This window comes from Pezoporus wallicus, unplaced genomic scaffold (assembly GCF_028554395.1).
Source record: "Pezoporus wallicus isolate ANWC-B61680 ecotype Strahan unplaced genomic scaffold, APGP_CSIRO_Pwel_v1 contig_8542, whole genome shotgun sequence".
In the NCBI taxonomy this organism is placed as follows: Eukaryota; Metazoa; Chordata; class Aves; order Psittaciformes; family Psittacidae; genus Pezoporus; species Pezoporus wallicus.
In genome coordinates this window covers 3,859,954-3,875,541 of record NW_026640148.1, presented here as the reverse complement: position 1 = coordinate 3,875,541, position 15,588 = coordinate 3,859,954, and the positions used below count along the sequence as shown (strand labels likewise).

General features: G+C 39.0%; 1 protein-coding gene across 5 annotated transcripts in view; it reads right to left on the bottom strand.

The window, feature by feature from the left end:
• Nucleotides 1-15,327, bottom strand: part of ERC2 (ELKS/RAB6-interacting/CAST family member 2) — a 498,505-nt gene extending 483,178 nt beyond the window's left edge. For 3 of the 5 annotated variants that reach the window (XR_008973235.1, XR_008973236.1, XM_057417556.1), the window contains exon 1: nt 15,177-15,327. The gene's annotated coding sequence lies outside the window, so the exon portion shown is untranslated. Of the gene's footprint in view, nt 1-7,739; nt 7,804-10,065; nt 10,749-15,176 lie in introns of those variants that run through there. The other 2 variants (XR_008973233.1, XR_008973234.1) reach the window with 2 other exon arrangements.
• Nucleotides 15,328-15,588: the final 261 nt, after the last annotated feature.

Below are 15,588 nucleotides of genomic sequence, written 5' to 3'. Positions count from 1 at the left end.
ATGTCAATCTAAGTCTTGCTACAGCCTGTACAACAAATTTTCTATTTACTTGTCAATAAACATTCATTTATCTGCTTTGTCTTGTAGTTAGTTATGAAAATAGTACATACATAGCTGTGTATAAAGTCAGTTTCAAAGTTTGTTTTCAAGTTGGTCATGTCCCTGAACATCCACCAATGCTAAATGAAACTATGGGCATTTCTCACCTCACAGGAACAGCTCATCACACATGCATATCTTTCATTTTCATTTCATACAAAATGAAATGGTATGTGAAGGAGAAAATAGGAATGGCTGTTGAATATGCATCCTAATAATATATGTGGAAAATAAAGCTGTCAGGCATTCTAATGTCATCAGGTACAGTGACAGTAATGAGTACTTCTCATGCAATCAGAAAACTCCAGCAATGGAAATATTTGCTCAAAGTGCAGTATTAAAAAGTATTAAAAAAAAAAAAGCACTTCTGACTGAATTATCAGGACTGTCAATTCTATTACGCTCCAGCAGATTTAGGCAAAGAGTCAACAATACCTTCTTAATTCTCTTGTATACAAGTTTCAGTTTTAAACAAGGCTAGCATCCAGTACAGGTACTTCTTCCAATGCACTGACTTTTTCCTCTTTATTACAAAGTTAGAGACAGTGTAATTGTTTCAAAACAGTTTAAAAGCATAATATTAATTAGAAACATGCTTTAAAAGAAAGTAAGATTAAAACTTCACCAACACCTCCATTACTTTGTATTTTCCAAGTTAAGTCTCTGTTGTTGAAAAACCAATTTTATCTCCAACACTTCCACTACAGGAATTCTTTCCTACACTCCTGCATGTGACAAAAGAAAGTCTCTTTGGGACAAAACAGTCTCCTCTCCTAAGGGAGGCAAGAATTTAGGGTTTATTTTATTTCATTTTTCTTATGCTGTGTCAAACATTAAAGACCTGAAGCCAGATCATTAAAAAAGGCTTTTATAGCCAAGCAATGGCAGAGCCATCACATCTAATTTAATTGGTTTTGCAAGAGAACACACTGAGTCTTTATAAAAAGCTATAGGGCAGTGTATCTGCCAATTCTGGGCAAGCAGAAGTACCACCTGCACGCAGCTTCTTTTCCAATGCAGACTGTCACTATCCCAGTTTATTCCGATTTAATGGTCCATCAACAGAAGTAGGGTCGCTTAGCATCATCCTTTGTTTAAAACACTAAGCACCAGCGTTAAGAGTGTCGTTAAGAGCTTCAAACCTGCAAAGTAAAATACCCCCAGTTAAACTGATCAAAGGTCACAGTCCAGAGCTAGTTGTTCCACTGTATTGCTATTCACCTGATCCCGCTGCAATTTTTAACGTAAAAATCCCAATTTTCATTGGAGGAGGAAGGGCGAATGGTGCTAATCACAGCAAGGGGTAGAAACACATACATTTCAAAACACTGCCTGCACCTCTAGGGTTTTTTTCTTAGACTTGTCAGGATACACAGATATTTCAAGTCTTGGCAAGCTTTCATCTTTCCAAAGAATTCCTAATATTTCAATCTTAGCAGGGATGCAGGTCTCTCTTACTAAATTCCTTACCCAGCTCTGTATTCATTGGACCTTCCATCCTGTAACTGTTAATCACTTGCCTCTTATTTCTTTCTCAGTAAGAAATCTCATTTATCAATACAAGCCTACAATTACAAAGTCCAGTCTTTTGTGGAGGATTATTCTAAGGCATCAAACAGTACTCTTAGTTTAGTACCTATTAAACAACAACAGGCAATGAAAAAATTAACTGTCTTTAAGTTTTTACTAAAATAGCTTTCTTCTGGGGAAAAAAACCAAAACGTAAGTAATCCTGAAGAACAGTATATGCTTTTAACAATTATTCCTAAGGATCAGACTTTTGCTTTGCTGTTGCCAAAATTCACCTGACTTAAATAACTATCTAGCAGTTTACAGAAACACTTTGTGTTGAATTAACTTTGCAAAGTTAAAGCTTAAAATTAGCATGATCTAAGAAAACCTGGAAGTTTTCTAGCAAAAACTGGAAGACCATTGTCCTTTCTGTTACTTCTAAATTTAAATTGTTATGCTAATGACACTGAGTTGCAATTCTGATAGAAACCTCTATTTTTCTTATGGAATAATTATGTGTATTTATTTTTTTCTATTCACATACTCTGGACTAACAGAGCCCATTCTGAGTGTAAGCAACACTTACTCACGAATACTACAGCAGAAGCTTGTTACATCAACTGTTATACCACCATCCAAGAAGGCAAAATGTGTTAAGAATCACTCCAAAGATCTGGAAATGAGGAACCAATATGGCAAGCTGCTTGATGCTTTAGACGTTGCAGAAAGAGCGCTTATAATTCAGCTTGTGAGAAGACCGTATCTGTATTACTTTTGAAGATCACACAAGAGATTCATAAAAGTTATAGTTTTATTTCATAAAAGAATGTTTTTAATGTTTTTACGTATGTGTGCTTATACTAAAGACATTGCTTCAAATTAAAAACTTCTGTAAACACTGTGCAACACCTATTATCTATTTCCCCCTGCTGTACATGATAGTAAATAAGGCCATAAGAGATTCACAAGACACAATATAGTCAGTCACATGCTCAGAAATGACAGAAAAAATATTGTATCAAGCAAGTATTTCCTTACAAATTTAGTTCACAGTAGGAAAAGTCACACTTTCAATGCATCAGCAATATTTTGATAATAACAAAATAAACAAAAAGGCCACAAACTTATTACACATGTTCAACCAACATCAAACATCTATACTGTCAACATTCACACCAGTCTTTGAGACACAAGGCTGTTTACTTGGTAACACACACGTACACTAAACAAACATTAAACACTGCAATTACTCAATCAGGAATAAAACCTAGGAGCTGAAAATAAAAGGAAATTGAGTTTATCATTAGACCTGTAAATTTGTCTGTTTTCATAGTAACTATGTTTAAGACTATTCTGTCATTTATATTAATGTAATACGTTTCATTTTAAGATGCATTTAAAACTCATAAGCCTACCTTAGAAATAATCTGAGATACTTCTACACAATGGAGTATTTTTGATTGAACTCACAAAGTCTGTTCACATGAATGTTATTAAATACAAGCTTATATATTTGCAAGCAAAAACTTTTTTTAATACAAAGCTTCCATTCACATAAGAAAAAAACAGAATAGTCATATGATCCACTATTAAGACTACCTGTGTAACTCCCAGATTTTTCTTAATACTTAAATACTGGGATATTTACAATTTAGCAAGCCTAAATATCTACTATGCAGTTTACATTTTTTTTAATATTACACATATTTGTGCATTCAGCATGCTTTGAAGCTATCAGAGCTGAAAAGCATGCAGAACATCTCCCTGTTCTCTTCACTAGGTTATAAGAGTATGCACATGTTTCAGGACCACATCAAAAAGAAACTGGTTGTGCCTCAACCACATTAGATCAATGATCTCCAAGGAATTTACAGGCTCTGTCAGTAATGCAAGTGATTTAGCAGATTATCTCTTAATTCTGCCCCAAAACCATTAGAAGTCACTGCACTTCTGGAATTACCTTTTTACTTAATTATTCACAGAGAAAATTAAGAAGTGTTCCCCAGTCTCCTGGCTGTTGGTTAACAACTTCATAGCAAAAACCAATCTTCCACCTTTATGCCAACACTGAACCCATCTTAGCTTCGCATGATCATGCCAACTCACAAGTGCAATTTACAAGTCCTTACAGGCATCCAACATGAACATTTGATATTGATGACAGGTGTTATTGTAACTATTTTCCTTAAGGAAAAACAAATCGAGCAGATTTCAAATGAGGTCTGTGAAAGAGATATATAAATGAAAACAAAGGTATCTCATGACTGCCAATGCTTAGCCATCAAAAATAAAAATGCTTTACACAGCAGACTGTCTTCCAGAGAAGCACCTGAGAGTACTCATTTCTCACACTATTGTTGCACACTTGTCAACAGAGAACTGTGCTTTACCATGTCACATCCGTTCACTGATCTGAATTGTTCAAAGAACATGAGTGGTAAGAACTGTATTTCAACAGTGTATTTTGAAGAAAATTATGCACTACAGAAAACTGCGTAACTCGAAGTTCACACAGAGGTAACAGACCTATGCTGTTTTACAAAGTCATTAAATGACTGACATTGCACATATCAGACATAATGAAACCTGTATCTTATCAGACTACCTGCAAATGAATCGTACTGACCATGAAAAGTGCTTACTTAACGATACTGAAAACTGAAGCACCATAAGCACAGTCTCCAACAGCATTCAACGCATATTTGACAAAGAGAAATCTCTTCCTGAAAATTCAAGTCCTGTGGTCTCCAAGTCCATTCGTTATTCTTGCAATGAGGCAATCCAAATGGATGCCAAATAGTGTAGCCACAAGTACGGACACAGTAAATCTTCTTTAGGAATCGGAATAAAGTCACCAACGTGTTCTGTTAGCCTCTCAAAGTCAGTAGAACAGTACACCCATGATACCGGGAAATAAAGGGTTAACATTGTGCCTGCTTGCTTAAGCAATCACTGTGCTTGGTGAAGCAGAACCCTAGGAGTCAAATTTGCTAGAATGGTGAAGCAGAATTGTAGGAGTTACAGCTGTTAGGCAGAATTGTAGTAGATAAGATTCATAGCTTAATATTTAAGACATTCTTGTTCAAATAGTATCTTTAGAAAGAAAAGGAACAAAAGATAGCCAGAGTGACAAAATTTACAAACTTGACGAGTTGCTGCTTTAAGATACATAAAACTGGCTTGTACTGAACCTGAGGTTTGGACAGGAGCCAAAACCCTACTGAGTCTGCATGAAAGCAAGAGGCTACTCGCAGTGATGAAGAACTACAGGCCTTCATCCTCACGACCCCCTAACGACCACCACCAGGAGGCACTGCACAGGCACACCAATGGGACAAATGCCAGAAAACTAATTATAATACTAGACAGGAATAGGTTTTGCATATGTATTAGGCACGAAGCAATTTCATGTTTAGGTAAACATTATATGTAATATAAACAAACTGAGTGCAAAGGGGGGCGCACATGTTTTTGGAGGAGAAACCCCCATGTGCCTCAGCGCTGAATAAAGCATACCTACTTTACAACTCTAAGTTGTGGAGTCAATCTGCGTGTCACTCAAAAAGTCAGCATTCAGATCAAGTAATGTGGGCTATTTTCTTGGAGGGAAACTGTCCCACATGTTACCAAAACTCCATGCAACACGTGATCTGTTGGACTGAATTCAGGAAGGGCAGACACTTTTGCTACATTTCTTTCACTTCCTTCCAAATAAACTGCGCATCATCTCCAGCAAGGCAGTCATTACAGACATTGCTTTCTTTAGTGACTTCCTCCCTCAACTCCACAGTTACCTCTGTAACTGCAACACACCATTTATAACATTTATCTTTGATATCTTTACTCCTTTCAACATTCCATGGCATTTTCCACACAATTTAAAGTATTTTTTGAAAGTTTAAACTCTAAAATAAATCTCTCCATTTTCTATTTGTGTAGAACTTAGCTACTGGATTCTATATCTGCACTGTGACTTCAGTTACAGGGATAGATAAGAAGCACAACAGAGGGAGAAGCTTAAAAAAAAAAAATACACAGTATTTGTTGAAAGTGGAATACTTTAACTAAATTAGAAGTACATCAGTCATTAAGGAAGCCCCTTGTTAATGAGTCAGAAAGCATTTCCAGTGAATGCCCATCTGCAAGAGTTTCCAAGGTAGTCCAGAAAGTTGATAACCCTTTCAAAAAACCACTCATAAAACCTCTCAGTAAGGCTAGGGCTTTGCTAAACATCCAAAACACCAAAGACTCCCACGCATACAATCACAATTTGTAACTGATATGTACCTCAAATGTAGACATATTCCATCTGCCATCTAAAAGAACAGAAATTCTGAACTACACTTCTCCATTATTCTTATTACAAATTAAGAAGAATGTAGTGATATATAACTTTCCAAACATGTAAACTGTCCACATTTCAAAGTCTGCATTTCTAATATTGTGAAGGAATTCCAGGTCTCTGTGAACAAAAATGATGTGACAGTAATGGAGCCTTATCCAAGCAGTATTAATGTTGCAGAATAAGTAAGCTGAGGCAACCTTACCATTGCTAGGTACATGAGTCACTCAAAAACTAAAACATCATAAAAATATTTCACAGCAATCCTAAAACTGAATATAAACTCGCAAGTAAAAGAGCAGTCACATAAAAAAATATAATCAGTATCACAGTAATATTTCCTAGGTGGATCTGACTAATCATCTCGACATATATCCCAGGCATTTTGCAAACTAAATTAAACTGAGAAGATAACAAATGCATCATAGTGGATAAAAATACATTAAACAACATAAGAGATACAGGTGGGAGAACATATGTTGCCTTTAGAAGTGATACACAGGCTGGTTGCTTCACCCTCTTTGAGGGGTGAAAAACCCACTCTTTTCTGTTAGTCATCCTTCAAAGTTCTGCAAGAATCGTATTTCTAAAGCAAGAAAATTAACATGCGCATTCTTCTAACAAACATGCATGCTGACTAGCTAATTCTCTAAATATCAGGTATATACACGCTAAGATGGCAGCATGTGCTCACCTGATATTTTGCTGATAAGAACATTGGCCCCTCCTTCCTTTGCCACCTTTCCACAGTCTTCAGAGCAGGCAAGAAATAAGAGGGGCCATTGGCATGTATAACTGTACCTTAAAATCACCATTCATCAGAATTGGACTACTAGTAAGTTAGGGGAGTTGAAAAACTATCTACAGTACACAAAAGGAGCTGGTTCTCCTCCGCGTCTTAAGTGCAATGCACATAATAAGGCATTCAAGCACTAACAGAAGGTAAAAGGAGGTCAGTGCTCAGGAAGATCAGACACACACAATTTCTAAGGCAAGGAGCTCCATTCTGCACAGTAGGATGGGAAAGAACAAAAGATGCCTCTGCATGTCAACTTTCTCCTTCATGCTTGGGAAGGAAGAAAACCATTTCAGTAACCAAATCCCACCTACTGGAAAAGGGAAACATCTTAGTTGAAGACAGAAGACACTTCCTAGACATAAACCCACCTTCATGGAATAGGAATAAAAAAAAAAACAAACAAACCACAGAATCAGAAAGCCAAAGCACATGATCTCAATGCTAGAGCAAGGAAGGAAAGACAGTATCATCTTCCACTTTTCAGGTGGACAGCGGATCAGCCTAGGTACCTCACCAGCCGAGCAGGATTAAAACAGGAGCTAAATGTAATGGAAGCCAAGTCTCCTCTAAAACTATCTGAACACACTTTCTCCTATACAGCAACCACCTAAATACAGATCCCAGCATTACCCTTCAAAATTATTTACTCCAACTGTTTCCTGGAGTCAGCGATTTTACTATCTATTCTCAAGTACACAAATGACATTTTTGAACAAAACTCAAAACCAGTCCACACACGCGATTTCTCCTTCACCAGCAAAATGTTATCTCCTTCCCATTGCATTTGAAATGAAGTTTCAAATTTGAAGACACAGTACAAAATTAACTAGCAATACAAAAACCCAACAAACACAAAATCTCTCAGTTCTACAGTGGAAGGTCTACCCCACACTGCATGCACTTGCAAGAGGAAACAGTTTCCTTGTAGTTTAGACATTTAATTTAAACTCGAGCTGTAAAGCCATAAACCTCAGGGGCTGCCCCTACCTCATTAATCCTTTGGAAGAAGAAATCAAGTTCCGTTCACCTGCAGGACAGAAAGTCACTTCCCCCCACCCAGTTTCCTCTAGGACAAATGAAATTGCTAACTCACTGCAATGCCTTTGAAAACTGCTTTACACGGAGACTTCAAACAAAAATAACAATAATTGAAAAATTTCTCTTAAAGCACTCACAGATGTGGGAATTAATTCTCACACCCATGAAGCTAAGACCTGGAGTGGAAGTTTATTGCTTCAGGAAACTGTTAAAGGTTTTCGCACAGAAACATATTCCTTAAGGGAACCGGCGAAACTTACCATTAAACACCCCCTGAGCGCAAAAGAACAGACCCTAGAAACTGATATTTGCCTCTTCATATTCAGGAAAAGGAAGAAGCCAGGAAATGCACTGCTCAAGCAGACGAGACCGTGAGGGGACAGCGGCTAAGAGAGCCTTCGCTCTTCCACAGAGCAGGCAGAGCACACACCAGCAGCACGGCACCGCGGCGGCTGCCCGGCCCCGCTGGGCGCTGAGGGGAAGCGCCTCAGGAGCAGCCGGGCCCCTCAGCCCCCGCGCGGGCTCCTGTGGCGGACAGGACCGCGACCATCGGGCTGCGCGCGAGGCACGCGCCGGCCTCCGCCCTCCCGCAGCTACGGGAGATGGGGCGCGCCCGCCCCGCCCGCCAGGGATGAGGGGAGCGGAGGGGCGAGGCCGCTGCCTCCCGCCCGCAGCGAGCGGAAGGGGCAGCCGAGCGCGGCCACCTCCCTCTGCCAGGGCCTGCCCGCAGCGAGGTAGAGAGGGGCTTTAGCCGAGCAACAGAGGTGAGGGCTTGGGGAGGAGGAGGGGAGCCTTCTGTCAAGAGAACTGAAGTAAATCCCGCTGGGAGAGGGGTTGCTGTGGGGGTCCCGGGAGGGACGCAAGTGGCGGGAGGAGGCGCCGCTCTGACACAGCGCCTGCATAGGGAGCTGGGCCAGGTCGGGCTTTCTCAACTGCTCGCTGAGGAGAAGCGAGATGGGGAGGACAGTCCGAAGCCCCTCCTGCCCGTGGGGCTGGGAGACGAGCGACCGTAGGGTGAGAAGAGGCTGAATCCAAGCTGTGGAGTTGTACGGTTTACCAAGGTGGGAAAAGGGCGGTAACTGCTCTCCACAGCATCTTCCCTCAGAGCAGGGCAGCGAGAGGGGGAGCAGGCTTGAGACGGAGGAGGTTTTACATCTTCAGCTTCGCCACAGGAAAATGAAGGACCAGCGGAGAAGCGACTTGATGGAAGGGGGAGGACAGACCTTCCCCCTTCTCCGCCCTCCGAAGGGGGGAGCTGGGGAAGGGCCTGCTCGTTCTCGGAAGAGCTGCCGTAAGGGATCGCGTACGAGGGGCAGCCCTGGGCGTGCACCTGGAGGCATGGGAATCGGCAATAGAAAGCAAATACCAAACAAATAGTTAAGTGAAACCACTGATTTAAAAAGCCAACCAGAAAACTAACCCTGACAAGTAGGATTTGCCCTCCTCCTGACTGCACTTATTGGCCGTGCTTATTTGCAACGAGCTTGGATCTGCCAATGCAAGTGGTCGGTTGCTGTGTCCATCAAAAGGGAAATATCAATTCGCCGCTAAGGGAGTAGATTCCCATCCATCCATCACAAGGCTTAGCAGGTAGCCGCCTAGAAATCAATCACTTAATAAAAAAAAATATATATTCTTTCTCCATCATATTACTACTCTGGTAGTCTCTGCAAAACAGATATGTAATCCTTGATGGACATATGTGTGGATTTTATCATATGCATCAGTCCCAACCTAAGATGATCTTTAAAAAATAATAAATCACACAGCATCATAAATGAGGCACCCCAATAAGTATCCATTAATTATATAACTGCAAAATAATACATTAGTTTCCCTTCACCAGCCACTAGAAGAGGACAGGAATATCCCACTTTCTTCCCGACACGATTTTAAAACACCAAACATGATCCAGTATTTAGGTATAAAACTAGAAATTTTTAAAGCTGATCAGTTCTACCCTAGAAAACTTGAACAATATTTTAAAAGACTGGGCACAAACAATGAGACTCTAATGCCTGCTTTTAATAGAAATAGCAAGAGAGGTTTCTGGTTAACGATTCTGTAGGGAGAGGCACTCTGTTACCAGAATAAGATGTGCACTTGGTCCCATTTATTACACTGTATTTCTGAAGCAATATAAAAAGCCTGTCCTGCAAATTCATTTCTAGTTTCAGCTACCAGACAGCTGTAGAAAGCAATATATAGCAATTTCCTTAATCACAGTATATTTGCAGTAATGTATTACAGCCATATTCCTGTTTATGCGTCTCACCTTTCAAATCATTGCCTCTGTGTCTCGTCCTCACATGGATTTTACAACATCACGTTTAGCTGACACCTCATTTGCTCGGAGGAAGGAGGCAGCAGGGCGAGCCGGAGCAACCGAACACCCGCGAGGGGAGGAAGAGGGGACCTGCTGCAGCCGGGAGAGGCTTGTGTGCTCCTGTCCCTTGTCTTTCCGTCCCTCAGCGAGTCTCCCCTCAGCGAGTCTCTCTCAGCCAGCTGCGAGCCTTGCCTCCCTGGGCTGCCAGTCCCTGACTCAACATTCCCAGCATTCCCGAGGAGCCGGGGCTCCGCCAGCGCCGGGCAGCCCGCCGCCGGGGGCAGCAGCAAGCTCGCCGGCATCAGGCGGGCAGCATTGGCAGCAGCAGCAGCACACGTACTGCAAGCCCATGGATTTCTCTGAGCATTTGCCTCTGTCCATTCATTGCAAACCTCTGGGTTCCAGTCCCCACCCAGAAAACGTCTGAAAGGAAAGTGTGTTACTCATTGTCAAATGGCCTAAAAATACACCTGTGCCTGCATAGAACTGCAGAGGCAAAATTGCTTCCTTGTCCCTGTTCACCAAAGACCAAAGAAGCTCAAAGCCAGCTGCATAAGAACATGCATCTAAAATGCATTACTGTATGTGCCTGCATACACAGGAAAAATAACCCCAACTAAATCTATGTTCTGGCTGAAGTGTACAAATAATTAAGACACTTGTTTGTGTTTAAAAAAAAATAGTATTCAGTAAAAGAGGTTAAATATGTGAAGCCTGAAAGCCTTTTCTCATCAGAAAACTACATTAAATACTCCTGATGTTTTATTTATTTAGTTTTATATTAAGGAGAGCAAGGGAAACGTCTATAAACATCACTAACTTCTCATTCTAAGAAATTAGGGGTTTTTTTAATCTTCTATTTTTCCCCTCTTCTCAAATTTTACATTTTGAGTTTAATTGCTCTTGATAAGTTAGAACTGATCAGCCTCAGTCCTTAGCTTCAATATAACTTCATACCTTACCCTACACAGAATTTCATCTGCCTCTTAACCACATTGCTGCAACAATGCTTTTAAAAGCACTTAAGATCAGTAGTTGTTTTACAGTAATTGTTTATTCCTCTCCTGCCCACATATGCACCTATACATGCCACTATTAAGCATTGATAAGAAACACTTTTATTGAATTACCATTTAAAACTATGTCAAATGAAATTGATTTCAACCAACTATGTTTAAAACTAACATAACCCCTTCATTGCTGTATTCAAATTATTCAAAGCCAGTTGGGATAGTTTGCTGTCATGATCAGAGATGCAAATATTTGAAACAATGCTAGAATGACATTCACAATAAAAATACAGCAGGATTTTTCCCCCAAGAAAGGGACATACTCTTAAAATACCTACCCCAGCTATAATTTCAATATGGGACAAATATGTTTTTCTGAGTCCAACGTAATGGGATAGGCCATGATTAAAATATAAACTTCAGCTGCTTTTCAAACCTCATATTTACTTGAGGACATCTCTATTAAAATAGTTATAAAACCATTGAAATTATAGGCAGAGAAAATCTGTTCCTGGAGAAACTGACAAGAAAGAACATGGTTTTGTATGCAAATAATTTCACTTGATCTAGAAAGCAAACAAAGTTTTCTTGAACAGTTAGCAAGTCTGCATCTGTAAGAAAATTAATAAACAGTACAGAATGTGGGTCACTACACTGAATGCTTCAGAGCACAACTGTCCATTTTCAAAAGTTTAGTGTTTAATTCAGATTTGGTGTGCAATAAGAGTATCTTAAAGACCTGTCTCAGTATTGCTAATAATGACAACAGGACTTTTATTCCAAGTGGTGTCAACTGCTGACAGTTTTTTTTAAGCAATATCACACCGTCCCTGTCTATATGAAAAGACAGGAACATCAGGTTCTGCTTTATCTTTTTTGTGACTCATTCACTGGCAAAGGTTATGGGCCTTGTGACAGCCTGCACAAACCAGGACTATACTGACAGAAGAGCAGTAGCCTAACAATCTTCTTTCCAAGGGGCAGTCATTGTAGGAGGACACCATAGAGCTACCATAAGGTTGCAATGAATTAAGCTTGCTATCATTCAATAAAGCATGTAGCAGAATTAATCTTTGACCATCTTGGAGCAGCAGATCATCTGCAAGGGGACTGCCTGCAGTGCAGTCAATAGCATATGCCCACTATGGACAAGACCCTTTGGCATAGAGCTTTGTGGAAAAAAAAATATTTTGCCAAGATATATTCTGAAAAAGTTGTTATAAAAACATGCAGTTCAAGGAAATGGAAAAAAAAAAAAAAATCAGCATTTTACAACTAATGTACTTATTGTATTAGCAGAAACAACATCCATGCATCCAACCTCAGGGTCACATAATCCAAACCCTTCAATAATATTCATTCCTTATATTCAAAACCACGCTGCAATCCAAATCCAAAGGGTAAGGTAATAACAATAGTATGTACTTAAGACTGACTTCTTTGCAGCTGATACAAGTTCTCATTTCAGTCTCATCACAGGAACATCTGTGTTGTCTTTTGTGTCCTGCTGCAGGTGGGTACCATTAAGCATAACAAGAAGAAAGCTGGAAAATGTGAGTAAACAACATTTTTCTTTCTTTTTTGTTGCAAGAGGTTCTAATGTATTAACTACCAGATACAACTTTCAGCCAACTGTTAGAGGAAATCAGTGTTATAAATAACAACTTAAGTTTTACAAGTGTCATGTAATGTTATATGTAAGGTTTGCGCTTTGCAATACTTTTTAACCCTCAGATATATTTTTGGCTGGGCACTTGTATTTTCTGAAATTGACTGTTTGCTTTCTAAAAAACTTTCTACCCTAAAAATGCAATATATTCATTGTTCCTTTTGCTCATATCATACATCAGGAGCTATGAAAACCCCACTGAAATTACTGACAAGATTAATTTTATTTACATGAGACTAAGGCCCTAAATCATTGAAGTAACTACAAAATACAGATTTTAAAGTCTGCTATTTTCCTCAGCATATGCTATACTGATTTTGGAAACAGAAAAGTATAAAATGTACTCTTATTATAATTTTACTGTTCAGTTATTCTAAGTATAAATAATTCAAAACAACATTAGAAAACATATAATGTTACTGATTGTCCTCCGTTCCTGTGCCTCCCTTTATCCATCCCAGCTCCCCCTTCTCTTCTTACCTGTGGTTACACTTTAGCAGCAGCTAGCTCCCTTTCATATATTGGGGAAGATGTATGCTGCTCAATGCTTCATTTTTCAAAAACAGAAATACAAACATAAATGGAGCTCAGTCACTGCTGCTGCATAATTAAGAGCAAGCGTCTGCAGCTGTGTGCTTTAAAAACCAAGGAAAAGGCATTTTAGCTTTATTCCATTGAACCTGGCTCTGTGGTTCCCTAGTGGCAGAGCTTTCATTTTCTATTACAAAAGCTAAGTCAAGAACATGATACAACAGTCTACCTTTTAACCAAAAATTAAAAGTGAAAATTAATTGTAAAAATCAGTGTAGTATTCCATTAATGTATGAAAAACTGAAATACTTTCTCACAAAAACACCTATGAAAACTACAGCAGAAATCAAAACAACAGAAAGACATGAAAATTGTTAGAAACATGGGAGCTTCTTAAGCAGGAAGAAAAATGATAATGCAGATCAGCATTATTGTTTTGATGGTAAAAAAACAGAAATAGATAGATAATGCTAGACTACCATCAAGAAATGGAATCACTAATTCTGTTTACCCTATGTTGCAATACAAAGCACGTAAATGTGGTAGTAAGGTCCTTGACCTAGCTATTTAGTGCTTTTACAAGCACTTTTAAAGCTACTTACAATATTCATATTAATACCTGATTCTCAGCAATGGTCAAATCAGAAAGTTACTTTCATAGTGCAAGTTCTTCCCAACTGGTAAGGTCCAGAAAAAAAGAAAATTAACTGAAATGTGCAAGAAAACTTACTTTCACATGGAGTACACTGGCACTCCAGGGCATAATCGAAAAGAAAACCCCCTGAACGAAACCACACTGTGGTGATCAGACTCATGGTGATTACTTGACCCAAACCAAAGAAAAAAATCCAAAGAAGATCATTGAAACAACCTTAAGTTTTCCACTTGATTTCAGAATGAGGCCCTTATTAGTTTAGTCCTTGGAGGCATTGCCCCTGTCAGTCAGTAACTTACAGAACTACACTTTTTCCTCTTTATCAGTTCAGATACCCACCTACACGTATCTGTCAAATTGAATCTTAAATCACCAAACATTAGTATCCTTTACTTTCTTCATGACAGATCCCAATCAAAGTCTGCTGCTCTGGTTTTAAAAATCATTATTATAGTTGTTTTCTTTTTAATCTAACAGCAGCACATGCCTTATGGATGATGGAGAAATGTTACTTGGATATACATGAATACACAATATGCTGTGGAATTCATTATTATGCAAAACCAAGCAAGGAAAGATTTAATTTTTTTTTGTAATTGCATAATTTAAGCAACTTATTATGTACTGCACTAATAATCTATTCAGAATAAAAATAAAGCTTCTCTAGCACATGCTGTTAATTGCATTGTTGCAAACAGAACAAAAAAAGCAAAATTATTTAATGGTAAAAATACTAACAAGTTTTTCAGCTGCCACATCTCAAAATAGGGCTATTAATAGGCTTATTTCAACTGTACAGTATATTTCAGAAACCTAACACTTCTTACAAAAATTCAAACTCCAGTGGCCCCTAACAGTACCCAGTTAATCTAGCTTAGAATACCTTGAATTAGGTTTAATATTTGAAGACCTAACATTTTATCAATGGTACTTTATTTGCCTGGTTCAACCTTTTTTTTTCTGGAAACAGAGTATTCCTGCTGCCACTATTTTACATACCACTATATTCAGTGACTATACTAGAGCTGCTGCTAAATGAGCATTGAATAGTAAACTCTTACATGCTAGCTCATTTTTTAAAGTCAGTTAGTACACTTCAGAGCTGGATCCCAACAGGCTTTTCAGTAAGGCTTAAGCATTGAAATGCCCATTTTATTCCAGAAAAGTCCATCTAGATATTAAAACTTCTACTTACAAGCATCAACAGGGTGCGATTTGTCTGAACACAATTGACATTCCCCTCTCAATTCTTCAGTGGGAGAAAACAGATCTCCTTCCTTACTTAGGAGCTCAACCATTGCAGTGAAGCTGAAAGGTACAAACAAAATCAGGATCATAGAATTGCTACCCCCAGCATACCACATTTTCTCAGCAGAGCTACAGAGCAGCTGCTTTGTAAGGGAACCTTTTATTGGTAAGCTAGTCTCCTCCAATTTTAAACAGCTGCGTACTAAAGTCTAGGTTACTGCCTTAATCACATTCACATGGTGGAAGACTTTGGCAGGAACCAAACTGCCTAAGCTGAGTGGAGCTAGAAACATGATCCCAAAATGGAATAAAATTTCTACAGTGGATGGTTCCCCAGTAGATCAAATACATTAAGGAAC